The sequence below is a fragment of the Megascapheus bottae genome, chromosome 15 (genome assembly GCF_031878675.1).
Source record: "Megascapheus bottae isolate mThoBot1 chromosome 15, mThoBot2.hap1, whole genome shotgun sequence".
In the NCBI taxonomy this organism is placed as follows: domain Eukaryota; kingdom Metazoa; phylum Chordata; class Mammalia; order Rodentia; family Geomyidae; genus Megascapheus; species Megascapheus bottae.
Genome location: NC_143523.1, coordinates 29,634,506 through 29,658,651, shown reverse-complemented (window position 1 = coordinate 29,658,651; position 24,146 = coordinate 29,634,506). Strand labels below are relative to the sequence as shown.

Here is a 24,146-nt window from a genome sequence, read left to right as displayed (position 1 = left end):
GGAATGAGCTTGGGCTTTGTCAGTCTCTCTGGTTCAAGCCTAATGGTCCTTGACCCATTCTACTCCTCCTGTGCGAGTGTGTGTGTGTAGAGAGGCACTCCTGCTCCAGCAGGTTTCAGGCACAGGACAGTAGGAGGTGCTCTTTAAGTGACAGTAACCTAACCGGGCTGGACTGCTGCCCCTGAGGAGAGCAGAGGACAGGGCTAGTTGTCTTGGAAGGATGGAGCCTGAGGAGCTCCCAGTGTAAGAGAAGCCCCTTGGAGGTCAAAAGCAGCCCCCTGGTGGGGAGCTCCTTCCCAAGGCCAGGCCCAGGAAAGCGTCTCAGCCTGGCAGCTGGAGTGGGCAATTGCTCCCTGGCCAGGCGAATGGAGACCTCCTTAGTGGCCTGGCAGGCGGACAGTGCTACTTACTTTAGGCAGCTGTGGGGTGTGTGCTAGAGAATCAGTATGAATGTCACCAATCAGATTAAAATATAGAAGCCAGGTTCAGGTGGCTTATGTCTGTAATCCTAGCTATTCCATGGCTGAACCAAGCAGGGCAGAAAAGCCCAGGCTACTGTTTTTGTCAGTCCTGGGGCTTGAACTCAAGGCCTGAGCACTGTCCTTGGGCTTTCTTCAAGGCGAGGGTTCTGCCTAGGGCTCTGCCACTTCAGCCACAGCACTACTTCTGGCTTTTTTTTGTATGTATGTGATACCAAGGAATCGAACCCAGGTCTTCATTCATGCTAGGCAAGCACTCTACCACTAGGCCAAACTCCCAGCCCCAGGAGACTCTTATCTCCAATTAACCTACAATGGCACAAAGTTCTAGAAAGCTCAGGGACATCGCCCAAGTCCTGAGTTCAAACCCTATGACCTCCACCGCTCCTCCCCTCCCCCCCAAAAGAAAAGTATCAGGAAACACTGAAATGAGAGTTCTCAATGCGTGGTGAGAAGCACCCTCCTGGGACACTGGCTTCCTTCCCCACCTCCCACCCCTTGTTCCTGTCCCCAGAGCTCTTGCAGCCAAGAAAGTCCGGAGGCGAGGGACTTTCCCTCGTCCTTCTCATCGGCAGGGGCTGGCCAAGAATGACCAGGCCAAGAGCAGGACGCAGCTGGGGCAGAGGGAGGTAACAGGAGCCAGGGCTGCTTCTGTGGACCTCCAGGGGCAGGACGCATCCACGAGCCGTCCACCAGGGGGCGCGCGAGGCCATCTCTCCAAGGCTTCTGAGCTGGGTTCTTGCAGTTTTCTTTTTGGTTGAAAAGGAATTCACCTAAAACTGGGAGCCAAGGGTGGGGGGGGGGGGGGGAGTGGTGGTGGTGGAGAGGTAGGGAGGGGGATTAAGCCCATAAACCAAAAAGAACAATGCTTACAGCTTGTTAGTATCTAATAAGTTGCACTTCAATATCTTTAATTAGAGCTAACATCCGCATCAGAATTTCTCTTTGGGGTGATTTTTTTTTTCTCTTCTTCCCTTTCTATCTTTTCTTCTTCCCTCCCACCTTCTCTTCCACGTTCCCTCCCTTCCTCCTCATAACAAAATGGAATTGTTCTTCTCAAGAAATAGCAACATCCCCTTCTCTAGTACCAGAAAGACCTAACAGAACCAAACCGGAGACAAGGATCAACCAGATTATAGGTTGACCAGAATTGCTCGACAATGCATACTTCTTGTTCTCCACTGATATGACCCTGAAGCTCTTCCTCCATACAGCTTAGGGTATCTATCCCGAGCTTTCCCCATTGTGGTCATACTGAATAAAATCCCTTTAATGCTTCAAAAACATTTGTCACTGATTGGACTCTGGAGGGGACAGATTGCTGGCTCCAGTTCACTACAAATAGGCCTCAGGTAACAAAGTATTTATGCTGGAAATTTATTTTTGGGATCATACACACACATACACATGTACACTTATTGATTGATGGATTGATATGATAGTACTGAGGTTTGCACTGGGCCTCATGTTTGGTAGGCAGTTTTCTGTACCACGGAGCCAGGCCTCCAGTTCTTTTTTGTGCACAGGTTATATTTTACCTAGTGTCTTGATTTTTGTGAGAGTGTGAGCCTAGGCCATGATCCACCCATTTTCCACTTACCATGAATGAGATGACAAGTCCATGCTGCAGGCCCAGGTTCTTCCACGGATATGGTGTTTTGTGGACTTTTCTGCTTGGGATGGCCTGGAACCATGATCTTCCCAATCTTAGCATTCCCAAATTCTAGGACTCCAATTCATTTTCCCTGAGGCATAGTCTTGCTATGTCAGCCAGGATGACCTTGCACTCATGATTCTGCTATCTCAGCCTTCTGAGATTTATAATGCCCTGTAGAATACCAGTGACTGAGCCCCGGTGCCTGATGTATGTTAGACAATTGCTGTACCACTGAACTAAAGTCCCAGCCCCTGTATACAGTTTTAATCCCAAAACAATTTTAGAATTTTTTTGTGGTTGAAAACATATGTGAGTGTGCAAAACTATACATGAATCTAAAATACTTGAAGACTAATTTCATTTTTCATGCATCTTTACAGTACCATGTCAAACATACTGTATAGCTTCAATGCATGTTCCTAAATGAACTGTTGAATCCATGGAATTCACTGCCATACAACTTTTATTTAGCCGAGACAGCTTTCAAAGGGGATAACCACCCTCATTCCCTTTAAAGTGAATCCAGAGAGAGGTGGATGTTCAAGATCTTTCCATAGAAGTCTTCGACAGATTCTTTTCTTTTTTGATTCTTAATGGGATTTTGCAAGGATACTTTGAGTTACCCATCTTTCTCTTTTCTGAATCTGCGGAAGAGATGGAGTTGCTGGGAAAAGGAGGAAATGAACTGTAACTTCCATGAGTAGGCCTTGATATCCTGGTTTTATTTTGATTTGAAATAGTAACACTTTAACAATCACATCAATTCCAAAAAAAAAAACGAAAAACAAAAAACTTTCATAGCATTAGAAGGAAAAATATGCAAGAGCATGCACCCATTATGTATTCTTTAGAATTTGACTGATTCAAAAGATATGCATCATGAGAAGGGGTATCAATGTGTGAGAAGTAACACAGCTACTGCCTGGCAAATATAACTGTATTCCTCTATACATTACTCTGACAACAAAAATTAAAAAATCAAAGAGATACATGCGCACAATTTCAGTCAGTGCTTAAATTGGTTGCTCTTCTTGCCTCTAAACTTTCTAATGCCTGTAGGACAGAGCTGATAGTAAGATATGCTTCTTTTTATTGGCAGCAGAGAAGTGAACTATTTTTCAGAACCAACATAAACACTTACTCTGGAAAATAAGTGTCTCCATTGCTTTTATTGCCAGTAGCTTCTGTTAAGAAAAGATAAGTCCTGGTGCATTTGTCAGAGAAGGTCTCATTTAATGGTTAGTTAGACCAACGATCACCATGCAAAACAATTTCTTTTTATCTATCTTGAAGATAAACGTATTCCTTACTTAAAAAAACCACTCAGGGAAAAAGGAAATTACAGTTACTTTCCAATATTCTATTCAACTTCTTGGCCCCTCCAAATTGTTTCTCTCTCTTTTTCAGCTAACATGTTAGCAGGGTTTCAGTGAGCTGAGATGCTTACCAGATCAACTTCACACTACTGTACTCATAACAAACTCTCAAGCACATAAAAATGAATGATGTCTTCAACATAAGCATGTGTTTTGCAGAGTGCATGGAATCTTAGAATTTCAACACATTGGTAGAATCATGGAAGCAAAGCAGCCAAACTTCTTTCACTAACAACAGGAGACACATCCATGCATCTCCAACTGTGCAGAGACCTGGCCCCAGGGTCTTCGAAAACCATTGCGATCTTTCTCATCAGTTCGTGAGAGCTGGTACTCAAGATGCAACTTCTTTGCTCAAAACATGTGTTAGACATATTTTCTGCATTTTAAAGGGGTTTCTCTCATGTCTTTCAGAAGTGATTTTGGGATTCTACTGTCTACTTCCCATGTATTTATCTCCCAGAGTGTATTCAAATGTGATGCTTGATTTGTGGCCCACAAATAAAGACATCACTGTTCTATTACTAGGTAAGTCTTTGGAAGTCTCCCCTTTGGTATGATTGCCTCTAAGAAGATTCCAAGCATTCTTCCTGAGCATCGGAAATCTGACGCAGTAGTAAAACCATTGTTTTCCAGACTGTATGTGATCATTTCTTCTTTGAAATTCTCACTAGGATTTACATTATAATAAGCTGTCACAAGCATTTTGCCACCTGAACTGTTTCTCTTCGATTTTAAGTTGCTTTACAATTTCATGTTGGCTAGCATTATTTTTTGGTTCCAGAACATTGAGATGAAATGTAAAAAATAATCCACTTAATCATTCCAGTGTAGGCCTGCTTGATACCAGTGTGCTCAGAATTTCCTCTCCTTTGGACTTCATTAGAATGTGATGGTGTGGAATCACATGATGAGAATGAGGATGGATGAAGTACTGAAGACTGAACCCTAGGGAAGCACTGTACCTCTGAACTCTAACTACACTTCCTTAATCTTGTTAAATTGTACCTTAGCAGGTAGTCTAGAGGCATTTTTCCGCAGTATATATTTTCAGAGGAAGGGAGAGGTAACAATGTCAATCTCAAAGCCAAACAAATATACAGCTTTCTATTCACTAGCCTGATGGTAAGAACTTTCATAGTGAAACTGTACAGCCATCTCTACACACACGACAAAAACAGAACAGAGAATGAGTCAAATTCCTTCTTGGGACAATCATGTTATGGGCTACTAAAAAGAAAAATCCAATATTGCAATCTTGCAGCCTCAGCCTTGGAAATCTCCCATCCAAAATACAATATTGCAGTATAAGGGAGTAGAACTATGATATGAAAATCATTATGAAAAGGAATTCATCTTGTTTGACTCAAAAAGCTAATCTACATTGTACATGTCATATAAACATAGGCTCTCTTAGATTCATGATTGGTTTTTTTTTTTTTTTTTTGAATAAAGAAAGAGAAGACCTACATCAACTTTATTGGAATGTTAAAGAGGGACACCCTGGAGACTTGAGGAGAGCCACAATGCATGGCATAATGGAGGCAGGAATGGAGGTGCTTAAGTAGAGCTCCAGGGGGTGGTGGGGTCAGAGGTAATGGGTTCAGAGTTCACAAGTTTGTGGTACAGTTCTTGCTGTGAGAGTCTATTGGTTCAACAAGTCTTCTGCCTGGTCTCTCACGCAACTATCACCTGGGGTTGGGGGTGGGAAAGTGGAATTTCACAGCTAGATGAAGATTCTGGGCTGGCTATTGGGCTGGTGAATTTTTGGAAGACTACTCAGTGGGCCAAGCCATGGGGGAAATATTGGGTTATGGGAACAAAGCAGATTCCCCTTACTCTCTCTGCTTAAGAACACAGCAGAATGATTAGGAGTTGTTAGGTGATGGAGCCATGTGTTCAGAAGGAAAGGAGCAAGCTGAACTCTCCCAACTCAGAAGGTGGGAATACTCACCACTCTGAGCCTTTCTGCCCACATCTCTCATGTTGGGCAGAAGGTGTTACTTTTTCCCTTTTTATTTCTTTCTTCTACCACCTTGTGGGTTGAACTAAAGGTCTTGTGCTTTCTAGGCGGCGTTCTACTGAAGTAAGGACGCTGAATCTAACAGGCACCATCTTGGCCACAGATAGGGTATTGGGCTGAACCAAGATTGTCTGCATGGTGGAGGCAGGGAAGTCCTACCTCCCAGGTGATGCACATGCCTGAATTCCTACAGGCAGGGTTGGGGACTTGAGTAATAGGTTACTGGAACTGCCGGTCTTGGGTAGTGAACTCTCAAACTCCCTGTGATCTTTCCCCCTGACCTGACCCTATTTAGGCTTGGACCAACTCAGGCACAATTATGCAATATCACATGTCTCTCTGTGTCCTGTATCTTGTCTGCTGGCTCTTTGTCAGTCACCATAGCATTCCACTTCAGCTCTCCATTGGGGATGATCTGGTTTGTTGATATTGCTTTTTTTTTTTTTTTTTTTTTTTTTTTTTTTTTTTTTTTTTTGCCAGTCCTGGGCTTGAGCTCAGGGCCTGAGCACTGTCCTTGGACTTTCTCAAGGCTAGAGCTCTACCACTTGAGCCTCAGCACCACTTCCGGCATTTTTGTATGTATATGGTACCAAGGAATTGAATCCTGGTCTTTGTGCATGCTAGGCAAGCACTTTAACCACTAGGCCAAACTCCCAGCCCCTGATATTGCTTTTTTTTTTTACATTTTTTTATTGAATTTATTAACATTGATTTTTACATCATATTTCAAATGACAAGTTTAACAAACAAGTGTTCAAGAAGGGAATCTCTATATACAATCACTAGGACTTTGTTTTTAGAACCTAATCAAAGTTAGGCTAAGGGTTTGTATGTCATAGAAACATATTAATTTATGAAATAAAATATTATGTCTGTGGAATCATAGGTTTTTATGTCTATATAGTTATGTTTATATTTCCATTACCATGTCCATAGCATTGGGTATGCAAATAGTGAGTCCTCGCTCTTGCACTCTTTGGATTTAATAGCCACATATTAAGGATACCATGTGCCTTTTGTTCCTTAGGTCTTGACTTGTCTCACTCAACATGATTTGCTCTAGATTCATCCACTTCCCTGCAAATTTCATTGTTTTATGTCTGTTGGCTATGTAGAATTCCATTGTGTATATATATATATATATATATATATATCACATTTTCTGTATCCATTCATCTGCAGTAGGGCATCTGGATTGTTTCCATTGCCTGGCTATTGTGAATAGTGCAGAGATGAACATAGCTAAGGAGGTGTCCTTATCATATCTTGGGATATGATGTTCAGGGTAGATGCCGAGAAGTAGTATGGCGGGATGTTAGGGAAGGTCAATTTTTCGTTCTTTAAGAAACCTCCACACTGCTTTCCAGAGTGGCTGAACTAGTCTACATTCCCACCAGCAGTGTAGTAGGGTTCTTTTTTCTCCACAACCCCGCCAGCATCTGTCATTGTCTGAGTTCAAAATCTTGGCCATTCTTATTGGGGTAAGGTGGTATCTTAGGGTTGTTTTTTATTTGCATTTCCTTTATGACCATAGATGATGAACATTTTCTCATATGCTTTTCTGCCATTTTAATATCTTCTTCTGATAAGTCTCTCTTTAGTTCACTTGCCCATTTAGTGAATGGTTTGTTGGGTTTGGGAGGGATTAGTTTCTTGGGTTCCCTGTAGATACTGGCTATTAAGCATTTGTCAGATGTATTGTTGGTGAATATCATTTCCCAGTTGGTTGGCTGTCTCGCTACTTTTGCTACCATGCTTTTATCTGTACAGAAACTTTTTATTTTTAGGTAGTCCCATTTATCAAGTCTCTCTCCAATCTGTTGTGACCCTGTTCAGGAATCTTTTGCCTGTGCCTATGAGTTCCAGGTCTCTCCTACATTATCATGTAGCAATTTCATGGTTTCCAGTCTGACGTTGAGGTCTTTGATCCATTTTGAGTTAATACTTGTGCATGGCAAAAGGCTAGGGTCAATTTTTGGTTTTCTGCATGTGGCTGCCTAGTTTTGCCAGCACCAATAATTGAATAGACTGTCTTTATTCCACTGTATATCTTTGGCTCCTTTGTCAAATACAAGTTGCCTATAGTATGTGGTTCTATTTCTGGGTCTTCTATTCTGTTCCACTGATCTTCTGGTCTGTTTTTGTGCCAGTACCAAGCGGTTTTTGTTATTATGGTTCTATAGTAGAGTTTGAAGTCTGGTATTGTAATACCTCCAATATTGCTCTTTTTGCCTAGAATTGTTTGGCTATTCTAGGTCTTTTCTTGTTTCATATGAATCTTTTAATTGTATCTTTTTCAGTAAAGAATGTCTTTGGGATTTTGATGGGGATTGCATTGAATTTGCATATCAATTTTGCCAGTATAGCCATTTTCACTATGTTGGTTCTCCCTACCCATGAGCATGGGATGTCTTTCCATTTCCTAGTGTCTTGTCCTCTTTAATTTCTTTCATTAGGCTTTATAGTTTTCATTGAATAATTCCTTTACATCTTTGGTTAAGTTAATTCCTAAGTATTTTATTCTTTTGGGGGCTATTGCGAATGGGATCATATTTTTGATTTGGCCTTCTGTTTCAATATTGTTGGTGTATAAGAAGGCTACTGACTTCTGAAGGTTAATTTTGTATCCTGCCACTTTGCTAAAGTAGTTTATTCTAGGAGTTTGGGAGTGGAGTTTGTTGGGTCATTCAAGTAGAGATCATGTCATCTGCAAATAGGGAAAGTTTATTTCTTCTTTCCCTATGTGGATCCCTTTGATGTCCTTTTCTTGCCTTATTGCTCTGGCTAAGGGTTCCAACACTATATTGAAGAGAAGTGGAGAGAGTGGGCATCCCTGTCTAGTTCCTGATTTTAAGGTAAATGGTTCCAGTCTTTCACCTTTTAGTATAATACTGACTGTATGTTTTTCATATATGGCTTTCACTATTTTGAGGAATGTACTGCTTATTCCTATTTTTTCAACATGAATGGATGTTGTATTTTGTCAAATGCCTTCTACGTGTCCAGAGAAATTATCATGATTCTTATCCTTAGCTCTATTGATGTGATGTATTACATTGATTGATTTGCGAATGTTAAACCAGTCTTGCATCTGTGGGATGAAGCCTACTTGATCGTAGTGTATGATTTTTTAATTTGTTTCTGGATTTTGTTGGCTAATATTTTATTGAGTTTGGGCGTCTGTGTTCATTAGAGAGATAGGTCTGCAGTTTTCTTCTTTGTTGGGTCTTTCCCTGGTTTGGGGATGAGAGTAATATTAGCTTCATAAAATGAGTTTGGTATCGCTCCTTCTGTTTCTATTTCTTGGAAGAGTTTCAAGAGTATAGGTGTTCTTTCATCTTTAAACGTCTTGTAGAATTCCGCAGTAAAACCATCTGCACTTGGGCTCTTTTTGGTTGGCATTTCTCTGATTGTTTCCACAATTTCATTGTAAGAGATTGGTTTGTTCAATTTGTTTACCTCATCGTTGTTCAGTGTGGGTAGCATATATTTATTTAAGAAATCATCCATTTCTACTAGATTTTCTTGTTTGTTTGAATATAGGCCCTGGTAGTACTTATTCATTAGGACTGAATTTCTCGGATATCAGTTGTGATTGTTCCCGTGGGGTCTCTAATCTTGTTTATTTGAGTCTCTCCTCTCCTTTTTTTGATGAATCCTCCAGGGGTCTGTCTATTTTGTTGACTCAAAGAACCAACTTTTTGATTTATTAATTTTGTGTATAGTAGATCTTATTTCAATCTCTGATATTTCTGATTTTTTGTTATTTCTATCCTTCTAGTTGTTTTAGAATTACTTTTTTCTTGCTCCTCTAGGTGCTTCAATTTCTTCTTTAGGTTATTTACATACTCTTCTTCTGCATTTTTAAGATGCACTCCTAGTGCGATAAATTTGCCCCTTAGAACTGCCTTTGCTGTGTCCCATAAGTTCCTTTGTGATGTCTCTTGATTGTCATTACATTCAAGGAAGTTTTGAATTTCTTCTCTGATCTGATCTGTTACCCAGGAGTTATTCAGAAGTGTGTTGTTCAGCTTCCAAGTGATTGAATGTTTTTTGACTTTGCATTGTTCAGAATTAGTCTGATTCCACTGTGGTCTGATAGAATGCATGGAATTATATCAGTCCTCTTGTATCTGCTTAAGTTTTCTGAAAAATATGGAACACTTCACGAATTTGCATGTCATCCTTGTGCAGAGGCCATGCTAATCTTCTCTGTACCTTTCCAATTTTAGTATATGTGGTGCTGAAGCGAGCATTGATTGGTTTTTATTTGTTCCAAACCAGTTTCTTCCAATTCTTCCTTAGATCTCATGCAGAACTCTCTTTTCTTTCTTTCTTTCTTTTTAATTTTTGGCGTAATGGGAAAATTTGTCGTTACCCAGGGCTATCCATTATCCCCTCTAACTGGGTTCTGAATTTTCCAAAGCTACAAGTAGCTTGCCACTCCATGTCATTTTTTGCCAGGTGGTACAAAAGATTTTCATGTAAGTAGGGCACTTAACTTAATTCTATAAGGAGATATGCCATAGTTGAAGTGCAATGCATTTTATCCACTTTGTTTTTTAAAGTCATTAAAGTACATTTATTAAATGTCTTCTTGGCTCTATAACAGGCTAAACTGTGTTCATTTTTCACAAGGGGCCCAGAGCCTGAGAGAGGGGGAGAGAAAAAAGAGAGCTCCAGTGATGTAATGAAATACTACTTGTAAATGAAACTATAGAATGTGGGGAACAAAGAGATTTTATTAAGAGAGTACTAAATAAGAAAGTAGGACAAAATCACCAATGTTCTGAAATAACAAACTTCTTATTCTGATCATGACAGAGTAGCAGATATACAAGACTTGTCTTCCCATCATAAAGTATAATATGAATGGATTGTTTTCAGTCATATTACAGTTTGGATCTGGAAGATTCACATGTTAAAAATAAACTTGGTTTCTAGGGGTTTGCTATATTTTCTAACAAGTGTTTAAAAATATAAGCGAGGTATGGTAATTAGTCCAAGCTTATAATTCTAGAATTGAGGAGGGTAAGCCAGGAAGATACCTAGTTAGAGATGTTGTCTCAGAAATATTATAAGTTATTCTTAATTAAAAGATTTCAAGAAATCATAGTCAGATGGAGGGTGCTTGTTGTCTGGAATTTGCCAATCTTGTGCTACCTGGCGAATTTTTGGTGGGGAAAAGATGTCCCTCCAATCAGAACTATTATATAAGAGCCACAATAGATTTGATAGGTTACAACATGTTTGGAGCACTCTAGAGTGAGTGTTTTCTTCTGGGGTAAGGCTTCTCACAGACGGAAGACCCAAAGTGGGGTTTGGAAGATGAGAAATAGTTGGTAAGAAGAGTAAGTGCCAAGGGAAAGAAGTTCCATCTATGAGTAGGGGTTTCTCATCGGGTATTTATAGGATTCAGGACAAAGTTTTGCTGGACCTGAGTTAACCTTTAGGATGGGTACCTTTGATACCTCTGCTTGGAAAGAAATTGAGTGAAGATTAAAAAAGAAATTCTTTACAAGAATATGAAATGCTTTTTTAAAATGTGGTTGGTGGCTAAGTCTCTTCATCTTAGCTGAGGTGGAATGACTCATGCCACTGTGTGAGCACAGTAATTGCTGAGATTACTGGGCTTATTCCAGAGTGTCTGGAGTCTACCACTCAGCTCTCAAGAGGGTACAGGGTGAGTCAGAAAGAGATTTTGACATCTCCTTGTTGATTGTTATGCGATCCATTTGCATTTTAATCTAAAACTGAACTTTCTCAGTTCCCTATTCCTTCAAAGTATAAGTCAGATGAGTATTTGGTATTTTAAGGGTATGGTCTCACAGCAGATTGAGGTCCTTCTTTTAGACTAAAAATAGTTTTGTTTTTTTTTCCTTTTCAAGGAGCTAATAGGGAGTTGGACACCATATACTAAGTCTTGGCCAGAGAAGAAATTATCTAGTGTATCACTGTCTGGAAAGGATGATGATGGAATCACTGGGTTTTGAATAGATTACCTGGGTCCAAATGATTTGTGCAAATTATTTGGCCTTTCTGGTTTTCAGTTTCCCTACACATTACACAAGGACAATGATGGATCACCATATGTCAGGAAATCAATGCAGGAATGTCTGACAGTAACAAATGGTTCCTATTATCATTTCTACTCAAAGCCAAGTGGGACTGGAGAGTTAGTTCTGTGGCTAGAGCTAGGAGAGGGAGGCCTAGAGATAGGACTAGTTATAAACATCTAAGTTATAGGCTTTTCTTCCCCATTTCCACCCACTGGACTTAGCTATAGCATCCTTGGACATGCCTCTCCTGAGACAGTATTTCAGATAGATGCTCCCTTTACCCTGCACTGTACTAATGGGTTATATGTGCTTCATTATTGTGATTCAAGGGGTAATTGCCTTTCTGTTTCCTGTACCTTGTGTTTGTCTGGCCAACTAGGTACTGAGTTACTGGAAGTCAGAGACTGTTGCCTTTATATATTTTTTCTTAATATTAGCATCAGGCCACTAGGTACAGAGTTGGTGTTAAAGAAAAATGTTTCTGTATGAAATAAAATAAGTGGATATTCACATCTCCCATGAAATTCTTGGGAAAAATTAGTTGCCTGTGTGTGTAGGCGGATGTGTTTATATATTTATGTGAGCAGCTAAAATATTTAAGTCATCAATATTAGATACCAAATACTATGTGCAAAGTTGAGCATATCCCTAAATAATCTGTTTATGGACCATCAAATTCATTCACCCTTCAATTCAAAAGAGAACACAAATCTCAAGCAAAATGATCCAAATCATTTAAACTTCTCAAACAAACCTCAGAAAGTGGGAACATTACCCATTATCACATAACATGAATCAACTCATAATGGGGATTTGGAAAATAAAATTCTTCATTTTCATTGATATCGAAGCAGTATGTTTCAAAATAAAACACAAAGTAAGAGTGCCTGTTTCCTCTTGGGGTAAGACTCACAGGAGGAAGGCCCATTGTGGATTTTGAAAGATGAGAAGCAGTTCACAGGAGAAAAGAGTCTGTTATATGGAAGAGAAGTTCTTTCTGTGGGTAAGGATCCATCATCTGGCAGTTATAGGAATCTGATGAAAGAGGCAGCCAGTTCTACCCGTGAAAATCCTGTGTTAAAAAAAATCTGATTACTGATTTTCCGGAAGTGACTTATCAATGTGTTCAGAAAGGTTAATTTGGTAGAATCAGCCAAAATTGGCTTGCAGTGCATGCATGAATTATATCAGTTTCCAGCAAAATGTTTCTGTCAATAAGAAATGCTTTTAAAATCAACCTCCTTGCAAAGCTGGGGTCAAGGACAGCTGAGCTCTGCAGCCAGCCAGCCAGGCAGAGGGAATTTGTACCCTGCACCAGGAACAGAGGATCCCAACATGGAAGAGTGAGGCTCAGATGTTCAGAGAGCTCTTTGGGTGGTAAACTTTGATGAGCATGTACTTTATTTGAGAGGTCCTGGCACAGTTGAGAGCAGACGTGTTCTAGTCTTAGTCTCTTGTAGTTGTCTAGTTTGAAGGTTTATGACCTGGGGCAGAATACATCTTCCTGTGTCTCCATTTCCTCGACTATAAAATATGGGCTGGAGTAGGTATCATTGAGCTTATTGAGCTCTTTCTCTATGTAGATGTACAGATTAGTCACTCAATCTATTTCCGAAATGTGAAGTATATTCAGTGGTTTGGGAGATGTTTACAAAGAGATATTTGATATTTTGAGGAACAGAACCATCTACAATCCAGAGAACATGGAAGATGCCTCATGGGGCATCTCACCTTGGAGGAGGGGCAGTCAGGGTATCTCTGTAAAGAATAATATTTTCCCTCTGCATTCCTCTAACTGTGGTGGGCCATTCTCAGGCTATCATGTTGATATTTATGCTGAGAATGCTTATACTCAGGTCAGAAAACTGAGTAAGAGAGAAAGACAGTGTGTGTGTGTGTTGCACAGAATGTTAGATGACTGCAGAGATTTCTGCCTGAGAGAAAGAAAAGGGTAAATTCTGAATTGTTGTGCAATAAACTATCTAGGATTTAGTGTCATAAATACTGAATATTGCTCTGCACAGCACAGATAAGATACATCACTTTCATTCAACCTGTAGCTGGCATAAGGCAGGAGAGCAATAAGTAAAAGGGCAATCATATGACATAAAATGTCAAGGGAGACATGACATCCCATGGGAGCACATCGGAGGAACATCTAACTCTGGTTTGGGGAGCCTGGGAAGCCATTTAGAAAATAGGATGTTCTAAGCTGTGAATGGAAAAGACATGGGTGGGAAAAATGGAATTGAGTGAGTAGAAGGTAAGATAAATGGCATGAACAAAGGCCTGGAGATGATTAGCAGGAGAGAATTTTCACTGATTTGAAAGCAGTTCAGTAGGGCTGGAATTGAGGGTGAGGGAGGAAGAATGAGTAGTAATAGGACCAGAGAAACCAGATAGGGGAGGGCTGTTATAAGTCCTTAAGTGCAATGGGAAGCTCTGAAGAGCTCTACCCAGAGGAGTAGCCTGATCGTAATTGTTTATCAAAAGGCACCAATGACTGCAGAGTAGGGCAAGAATTGCAGCAGGCCAGTCTAGAGATGGAGAAAGATATGAGGGAGTGAAAGAAGCACCCTGAAAGAAGCTGGGATCTGTGTTACCATGGAGAATTCGGAAGACATCCAATAACTAGCTGTGGTTATTGTGGGTTTTTTTTGTTTTGTTTTGGAAACAGGACTTTACTATGTGGGCCAGGCTGGACTTGAGCTTAAGAACCTGGTGTCTTAGCCTCCCACGTGCTAGGATTATAGTTCTATGCACTCACACCAACTCTTTTGGGCATCAGATCCTAGAGTCTGGCCTCTACCCTCCAACAAGTATATTTGTATATCTAATCTCACTTGATTCTCTTAATAATTCTTTAAGTATTTCAAACCTTATTTTAGAGAGAAAAATAGAAACTTAATGAGATTCAATGTTGCCACAGGTCACAAAGCTTTATCCTACTGGAAAATGACAATATTTGGCAACAGTGGTCACATCCGTATTGGATTCCTCTGATTATCTGCAGCCTGTCAGTAGGGTCAATTAACATACTACCCTCAGTCCAGTGGGCCAGCAGGATGTTCTAAAGGGCTTTATCATGGTTTGGTCATTCAATTTCCTTCAACTTACGGCTTTCTTTTGCTGTGTAGGTTCAGTTTAAATACGACTGGGCTGTTGGGGTGTTTCTCCCAATTTAGCAGCTGCAGGCTCCTGAAAGACTTTAATTTGAAAACATGGTTCTTTATTTCTTTAAACAAGCAAGAAATGGTACATACCACATTCACTCAGTTACTAAATTCAGAGAGCAGCATGTGATCAACATCCCAAAATACTCTGTAATACATGCCAAAAGCATCTTGGGTTGAGAGCTAGATTTATAGAAAATGTAAGATATTTATGAACATTATTTGTAGGAAAGAAATAGGGCCCTCAGCAGGTTATAAAATGTTATCAAGCATTCCTGATTCTAATCACATGTTATTTACAAGGACTGACTCCATCAACATCAAGTCAAAGAAGCTTTGGTTCTAAAAGGAATTCAATGCAATTATCTCTAAGATTTTCTTTTAAAAGTTTTTTTTCTGATATTGAACAAGAAAGCAAGCTGCCCTTTCTGCCAAAGTGTAGCTATCCAGGACTACCACTGAGCTAATTGGACATCTTCTCTGGAAAACTGCTATGTTAAGGGGCATAACAAGTCAAGATGGAAAAGAAAACCACATTAGGGCTGGTACAGAAAAGAACGTTCTGTTAGGACCTATGTTTTTTCCTGACCAGATACTCCTCTGAGGGGTTGATGATCAGCTTTGGGATGAGATAGTGGACAAAGATGCTGCTCAACCCAACAAAGAAGAAAAATATTTTTGACATGTTTGCAATGGGGATTGGAATAAACATCTAGGACAGAGCAATAACTTCACATTACAATGAAGAGTCGGTGTTTTCTTCACCATGGCAGTAGAAGATACCCTAATACCTGGATATTATCTCAAGCAGTCAACTACTTTGTACTGCCCAATGATTTATTATTACATGTAGACAGATATTCTATAAAACAAAAGACATTTGGGAAATAAATACATAGACAGCCCAAATAATGTCTCACGTTACAAAGAATCAGCTGGATACAGCTATCAGGCTTTTCTGCCTTAATAGTAAATTAAAGATTTCAGAAAAATTATCATATGCATGAAAAATCCAACTTTGTAGATGTTTGAATGTTTCAGGAAAGTGGGTAAGGTAAGTTTCTTTTATTCACATTACAGTGACTAGGAGAATAGTTCTACAAGGAAGTCTCTAGGGTTTTCCTAGGAAAATGGGGTTGTGACTGGTGAGAAATACCAATGGTAACTAAAACCAAAATTGTTTCATTTTAGAATTTTTATTGTACAATAAAATGGAGCTCATTATGACATTGCCTTCTCCTGTAGTATTGGCAATCTATAGAAGGTAGTTCCTGGTTCACACTTACCTTCTTGCTTAGGTCATCAGGCACAAGATGCCTCCTATCCTTTTGTGCTGTCAGCTTCACAATTTAGTTTTCCTTTTCTTACTTGTTGACTCATGATTTCCAGACAGTGAATGGCAGGTAGGGGAGGGTCATCTATGCATCAACAATTCTTTATTAGGAAACTGGTATATATATCTTCCAGACAAGACTCTATCACATGTGCCATCTTAAAGAGCAGAAAAACTGAGGAATGGTTTGGTCAAGCCTGATTAATCTCCAGAGGAATGGCAAATTTTGCCCACAACTACAACTGGAGTGGGCTGTTCAGAAAGAAGACCATCTTCAGTTTGCTTCAAAGAAAGAACAATAGAGGATAAAAAAGACCAAGACTAAATTGCAACTGATGAGAACCAATTGGTAACCCAGGCTGTACAATGTGGCGTAAGTTTTTAAGTCTAAGAAAAAGTGATGGACTGGGAAGATAAAGGAAATGAACCATTTTCCTCCAATTAGAATCTTGACTTCCATTTTTCTTCTACCATGAAATCTTGCTGTTAATTGAATATTTTGTTGTTAAAATTCTAGCCATCACTCTTGGGGAAATCTGGAATTAATGAGCTCAAGTGGATATTAATATTTTATTGTTGAAATAGAAGGGCAAATGAAAACTAATAAAAGTTGATGACAATTACCATACTTACTAGCATAATTTTCCTACCTAAATAGCCTGCAGTTAAAATGAGAAGAGAGGAAGCTGTGAGATTACCAACTATGTTAAGGACAGATCTTAGCAATATCACCACCTGGTGCTAAATTCCCCCAAATTTCCTCTGGCCTATTTCTGTGTATAGAGGCAAGAGTGGGTTCATTCAGAGAAGAGGCTGAAGAATCCTGCTGAGAACAGATGATGCATTGTGGTAGCTGTTCATGCTTCAATTTACTCAAGCAAACGTTATTTCATTAAACCCAATCCATCCTTCCCTGGAGAGTCTAAAATTTGGTACTCTTTTTTTTTTTTTTCATCCTGATACTAGGACTTGAACTCAGGGCCTTGAACTCTTTTTTTTTTTTTTTAAGTTTTTCTGTCAAGGCTATGGCTTTACTACTTGAGCCTCAGCTCTTCTTCTGGCTTTTGGGGTGGTTACTTAGAAATGGGAATCATGTGGACTTTTCTGCTTCAGCTGGCTTTGAATCACAATCCTCAGGTCTCACTTTTTTCTTTTTTTCTCTTTCTTATTTTCATATATATTATAATTAATAGAAGGGTTACATTATATTCACCAGACAGAAGGTACATTACTTCACAAATATTGATACCCTTTCTCATGTCTTGGTCCCCATTTCCCTTCCCTGACCCCCACCCCTCATCTTGTTTTTCCCCCCTTCCCTATCCTATTTCAAATAACCAAATATGCATATATTCAACATATCAGATAACCAAGGGACAGCAAAAGAGATGGGAGATAACATAGTACATTAAGGACAACAATCACTCATTATATGACTTTTGTTTCTATATCCTGGAGGTCCTTTCACTTAGCATCATACTATATGGACTTATGTACCTAGGTTTTGTTCTGTTGTAACTCTCTGCTAGGAGAGCCCAAGGTTTCTACTGATTATGACTCACTTTCTTGATTAGCTAGTACTACAGCTATAAGCCACCAAGCCAGAACTCTTACCAATTTTCAAATTCAGTAACTATCAAATTGTCTGAAGTAGGATATGGCAAAGATAGGAGAAGACAATTATGATAATCAGGAAAATACCTGTTTCCCATTTTCTCATGTGTTAGGGAAAAGCCAGAGTATTTAACAGAATAAGATACTGGGAATCTGTATCAGCGAAAGCAACTCAGCAGCTGCTTTGCTTTATTAAAACAAAGTACATTCTAATAATTTCCATGTCAGGTGTTCTTCTAAAGTCACTTAAAAGGAAAATGAATATAGTGTTCTGATGTGGCTAGCAAAACAAAATGACAAAAACAAAACAAGATGGCAAAGTCACTTTGTGTGAGATTAAAAAAAAATTGAACTCATTTTGCAAATAGGTTTTCTACCTGATTTAAATCAATCAGTTTATTCTTCCAAAGTCTGGCTTGTTGTTTCTCATCCCCAAATACAGTCATTCCCCGTGCATTGTCCATGTGATTAGAGGGTAGAACAGAAGGGAAAGAATGCAAAACTGCAAGAGCAACTTAGGGCCACATTCTGTCCTTAGGTCTGCCCACATTTAGCTTCGTATGTGAATGCATATTTCTCCATATCTACCTGCTGCACTTTGATTGAATGTTGCTTCTACAAGATGCTGCAAAACATTTCTGGGGTTAGTAACCCAGGGAATGTTTGAGGGATCCAATTCTGACTCCTTGGATCAGGGAAATATTTCTTTTCTTTTACTATGCTTTTTAAAATAATTTTTATTTTATTATTATTATTTTTGTCAGTCGTGAAGTTTGAACTCTGGGCCTGAGCACTGTCCCTGAGCTCTTCAGCTCAAGTCTATTGCTCTACCACTTGAGCCTAGCGCCACTTCAGGGAAGTGTTTCTATTACATAGCACTTGAGAGTTGAGTTCACATAGACAAGGAGGAGGAGTCAAGAAGAGGCACCAAGTCTGTAGCATAGAGGGGAATGCAGTCTTGAGGAGTGCTGGAAATAAATGCTTTCATTCTCATGATAGATTAATCAGCATTTACACAACAGTTCTCCATCTGGTTATTCAAGCAATTTCCTACAAAGCATGAGCTGGGCCACATGGGCTGGATCCACCAACAAAATGAGGATTTGGAATTCCATTCAGTAATTGGCAATGAAGTAAGCTAGATAGGCACAGGGCTTAAAAAGAAAAAGAGACAAACTTTATGGTGGCTAGCAACTGATACAACTGAAGAGCTCTTTTGGTAGAGGGGGACCATAGGTGTCTCCTCAACTGTGAAAGAAACAAGACCATCCAAAAGGGGCTGTGACCAACATGGCTGACTGAGACAGTCACTAACTGCCCTTTGCTTTGTTGTAATGACTTCTTCCTACCATTAGCCTTGCAGAGTGGTCTGTCCCCACGATGCATCTGATGCTATGGCACAAATAAGGACAGCAGAGGAGAGAATTCTATTCTGGAGCTGTGTGGACCTACTCAGGAAAGACCTGAGGACTGATGCTGCTGAGGACTCTAGAATAAATTATTGATAGTCTTGAACATTTAGCAAAGGAGACAGTAAATCACTCATTAGATTTTTCAAGGACTTAGGATCAATGCGTTTCGAGAAGCAAACATTCTTTTCTCTCTGCTTTACAAAACTGCTTCATAAAACTTTGTCTCCTGAACAAATGTATGCTACTTTCCTTTTCTGCTATTTTTGTTGACTGGAATACACTTTCTTTCCTTTCTTAAAATTAATGTTATTAAATAACAAAGATTTTTTTTTAATCAGTCAGTTGTGGGGCTTGAACTTAGGGCCTGAATGCTGTCCCTGAGCATCTTTTGCTCAAGGCTAGTGCCCTATATCATTTTGAGCCACAGCACCACTTCCCCTTTCTTGGCCGTTGGAAATGTACTCATCCATCAAGATGTAAGTCAGTGTTTTAGTGAATGCTTCTCAAATATCCATTGATATTACATGCAACTTTTCACTGTCTTCATTAAAGCAGAATTGGCATCTTTTTTCATTCTTGTGATAGTTCAATTAGCATTGACATTATCAGTTCTCCATCTGTTTATCAAAGACATTGCTTTCCTCTAGTATATTTGTGAACTTGCACACACCAAGGATTCATTACCTGATGACCTCATTACCTTGTAGGTTCTCCTAATTTGATAAAAGTAGCTGTTGAGATACTACTACTTCCTCATTCTCTGATCTTGGCAGGGTCTGTACCATGTCGGCAAGCAGATGCAACACTGGAAAGGGAACCATGGTTCACACTAGAGAGACAGATCTGTTTCCTCAACAGGGCTGTGAAACTTGCAATTGGCCACAATCAGCAATAACTTTATCTGATTGGTATTTTTTCAAAAGTCTGTCCTATGCAAGACTAGTCTTTGCTTCTGATTAAAACAAAACATTATTTACATTTCTCTCATCAAAACTTGGCACACTAATAATTTAAGAATCATTTGTTGAGTCCTAATTTGATTTAGGCACAAAATTTGGGGAAAAATAAAGCCTCTTCTCTGCTTCTGAGGAACCCTATATGACCTTATAGGAAGGCAGAGATTCAAAAGGAATATGTCCATAGAATTTCTCAAAGTTGGCAAGTGAGAATGCAAGATCTCATGACAATGCCCTGGGACAGTTCAGAACCAGCTTTATAGAGTAAGGGATATGTTCCAGGAGTTGTCATACCTGAGCTGAGCCTTAACACATGAGCAGATAGTACTCTGAATGGGAATTAGCTTTACGAAAGTGGAAGGTAAAGTATGACGGTGGAGAAAGCATATTGCAGGAAGAAGGTAAGCCATGAACCAGGTCATAGATAGAAACATCATGTCATGTGCAGAAAAATAGGAGTTCTTTGTTTCTGGGGTACAAAATTTAAGGAAGGGTGTCAAGAGATGAGGTCAGGGCTTGGAGACTCTTTCAAAGTCTTGTAAATTCAACCCAGGCAGCATTGGTGTCTTAAATTCCACCTTACCAACACAGTAATAACTATCACTGTGTTTCTTTATTTGAGCTAACATCTTAAGTTTTTATTCATCTGTTTCCCATAAATGGGCAAAACTGAAGCTAGCTTCCATTTCATTGTTGCATTTCTAGGTATTTGGAATTTTTATTGTTAAACATAGCTATTACTAAGCATTTAATCATATAAAAATACAATGAACTAAATTAAACTAAACATTAAAATCTCAGAACTAATCACTTTCTAGTTGTTTTGTTACATTTACTATATTTTACCGTGAAGTATTTATGATCTTAAGGTGATTTATATGTTTTTTCCTATGTGGTAGACATAATCTACCCTGGCATGCTACTACTATATTTCTCTTCTTTGTTCTTTATTTATTATGTTAAATTGGTAGCTTGAAACTGGTCATGGTGTGAATATTTACGCCACAAAAGTAAATAAATGCTTTAAGTCAGAGTCTGATTTATCAGACTACGCTTAGGAAAATAATGGTGTAAATACAAACAATGCAGATAAATATAAAAGGGTGCTGGGTTACATAAAGTTGAGAAAATATTCTTTTCTCCATGTATTTTTATTGTAATTAATGGAAGGATTACATTATATTCACCAGATAGAAGGTGCATTACTTCACAAACATTGATACCCTTTCTCATGTCATGGTCCCCATACCCTCCCCCTCCCCTGGCTCATCTTGATTTTCCCCCTTCCCTATTGAGTTTCAAATAACTAATTAAGCATATATAAAATATATCAGATAACCAGGTGAAATATTGTAACAATATGAGATAACCAAGGGACAGCAAAAGAGATGAGGGATATAACATAGTACATTAAGGACAACAATCACCCATTATATGGCTTTTGTTTGTATATCCTGGAGGTCCTTACATTTAGCGTCATACTATATGGCCTTATGTATCTAGATTTTGTTGTAAATCTCTGCTAGGAGAACCCAAGGTTTCTACTGATTATGACAAATGAGGGAAACCGTTGAGCCCATGTTTCTTTGAGTCTGGCTTACTTCACTTAATACGATTTTTTTCTAAGTCTTTCCATTTCCTTACAAATGGGGTGAAGTCGTTCTTTCTGACAGCAGCATAGAATTCCATTGTGTACAAATACCACATCTTGTTGATCCACTCATCAACTGAGGGACATCTTGAGAAAATATTCTTATAGTATTTGGAAGCCATTTTCTAATTCAACAAAGAAATCAGTCAAGTCACTGATGAATGAGTATAGTTTCAAACTATCTCTGTTGTTTTGCTTTGGTTTTTCATGTTAAAGTAAATAAAAATATCAACCAAAATTCATATGAGAGAACCAAGCTCATTTGTCATTTGCAACTAAAGATTGAAAATAAATACAAAAGTTCAACAAAATTTAACTAAAGTATTCAGTGGACATTAAGGTCTCTATGATTCTTAGAACAAAGAGCTTTGCAAATTTTATCATTACAAATCAGAAGCTGTCTTTGGTGTCAGTAACATCTATTGAAAGCTTTTATGTATACATACATTTACAATTTTCTGCCCCAAACATTGATTGCTCTGTACTAAAATATTATAGCTCAAGATTTTTCCTAATTTTATTCAGTCTTCTGCTGCTGATTACTGAGACTTTTCTTTGGTCTGTTTGTGCTTTTTTAACAAATTAGCATGGTAATGTATTTACTTACTGAGAAGGATAAGGCCCCTGGCGATCTAAGTGTTTGGTAAGTCTCCATTTCTGAGATGGCACCTTGAAATTTTCATCATCTGAAGGAAAAGGTTTTTGTTTTTCTCACACTTCCAAAAGACTGGCAAGGAGTAAACCCATTCCTAAAAGCCTTTTTTTTTTTTCCTTTTTTTAGTGTGGCCATATCCAATTCATGTGTGGCATTTGGCCCTACTTCCCATCACTGTAGCTTTAATGACTACATTCTAAAGTAGTGATTATGCTATGTCTTAATATAAATATTAGGCTATGCATTCAGATAACAGTGTCACTATTCTCTCTCTGTCCCTGTCTCTGTCTCTCTCTGTCTCTCTGTCTCTGCCTCTCTCTGTCTCTCTCTCTCTGCCTCTCTCTCTGTTTTCCCTTGGTAACATACAGAACTTCCCATTATAGGTAGGTACTGTCTCTTAATTTGCCTTTTAGTTTCAGCTACTCATAATCACACTGACAGCTCTCTAGGAAAACATGGCTCTGGCGTCCTGGCTGGCTTTGAACTGTGATCCTCAGATCTACTTCTTCATTAGGTCTCAGATTTGTTTCCTCAAAGAAATGATTTCTGAGGAAAAAATCCTATTAAAGAAGTAACCCAGGGGTCCACCGCTGCCACCTCCTCCAGCCGCTGTGGTGCTGCCTGTGTGCTCGTTCGGTGCTGACCGGGGATCTCTTTCGTTAAGCGACATCTGAGGAGACCCCGGCGACGAAAAGCCCAAGGAAGGAGTCAAGAGGGAGAACAACGATCATATTCATTTGAAGGTGGCGGGCAGGATGGTTCTGTGGTGCAATGTAAGATGAAGAGGCATACACCACGTAGTCAACTAATGAAAGCCTATTGTGAACGACAGGGTTGGTCCATGAGGCAGATCAGATTCCGATTCGATGGGCAGCCAATCCATGAAACAGACACACCTGCACAGGTGGAAATGGAGGATGAAGATACAATTGACGTGTTCCAGCAGCAGACAGGAGGTGTCTACTAAAAAAGGGAACCTGCTACTTTGCTCCAGAACTTTGTTCTTATAGACCAAGAATGCATTCTTCATTAGAAAACTGCAATTTGGTTCCACCACACCCTGACTACTGCAATATAGTTTTCTCTATTCTTTCATTCTTCCCTTCCCCATTCCTTTATTGTACATAAAGTAACTGGTGTATATGCACAAGCATATTGCTTTTCTTTTTTTCCTTTTTTCTTTAACTAAATGGCCAATGGTATATTTTGATTGACATCAAATCGAGATGGGATGGGGAAAAATACTGGTTCTGTGAAAATATCCCCCTTCTCCATTAGTGGCATGCTCATTCAGCTTTTATTTTTATATTTCAGGAAGTTATTTTGCTCTCACTGTTTTAACAAAAAAAAAAAAACAGTCCTTGCATACCTTGTTTGATTGGAGAAGTTTAATGCTTTCATTTATCATTGTAACACCAAGGACAATTTTATAATTTTTTTGTATGTAGCTGTTACATGTAGGGCAAATCTGTCTTTAAGTAGGGGTAAATTACTCTTAAAAAAAAAAGAATCCTAGATAGTTTTCCCTTCAAGTCAAGCGTCTTGTTGTTTAAACAAACTTCTTGTTTAAAAATAAAAAAAGAAATAATCCAGGGCAGGGAGTTTGGCCTAGTGGTAGAGTGCTTGCCTAGCATGCATGAAGACCCGGGTTCAATTCCTTGGTACCACATACTTAGAAAAAGCCAAAAGTGGTGCTGAGGCTCAAGTGATAGAGTTCTAGCCTTGAGAAAAATCCATGGACAGTCCTCAGGCCCTGAG

General features: G+C 39.1%; 1 non-coding gene and 1 pseudogene across 1 annotated transcript; one reads left to right on the top strand and one right to left on the bottom strand.

Annotated features, from left to right (window-relative positions):
- The first annotated feature begins 220 nt into the window (after nt 1–220).
- Nucleotides 221–23,399, top strand: LOC150054089 (small ubiquitin-related modifier 2 pseudogene; annotated as a pseudogene).
- Nucleotides 9,685–9,791, bottom strand: LOC150054090 (U6 spliceosomal RNA). The gene has a single exon (XR_016537963.1). It is a non-coding gene; the product is annotated as a U6 spliceosomal RNA (small nuclear RNA).
- Nucleotides 23,400–24,146: the final 747 nt, after the last annotated feature.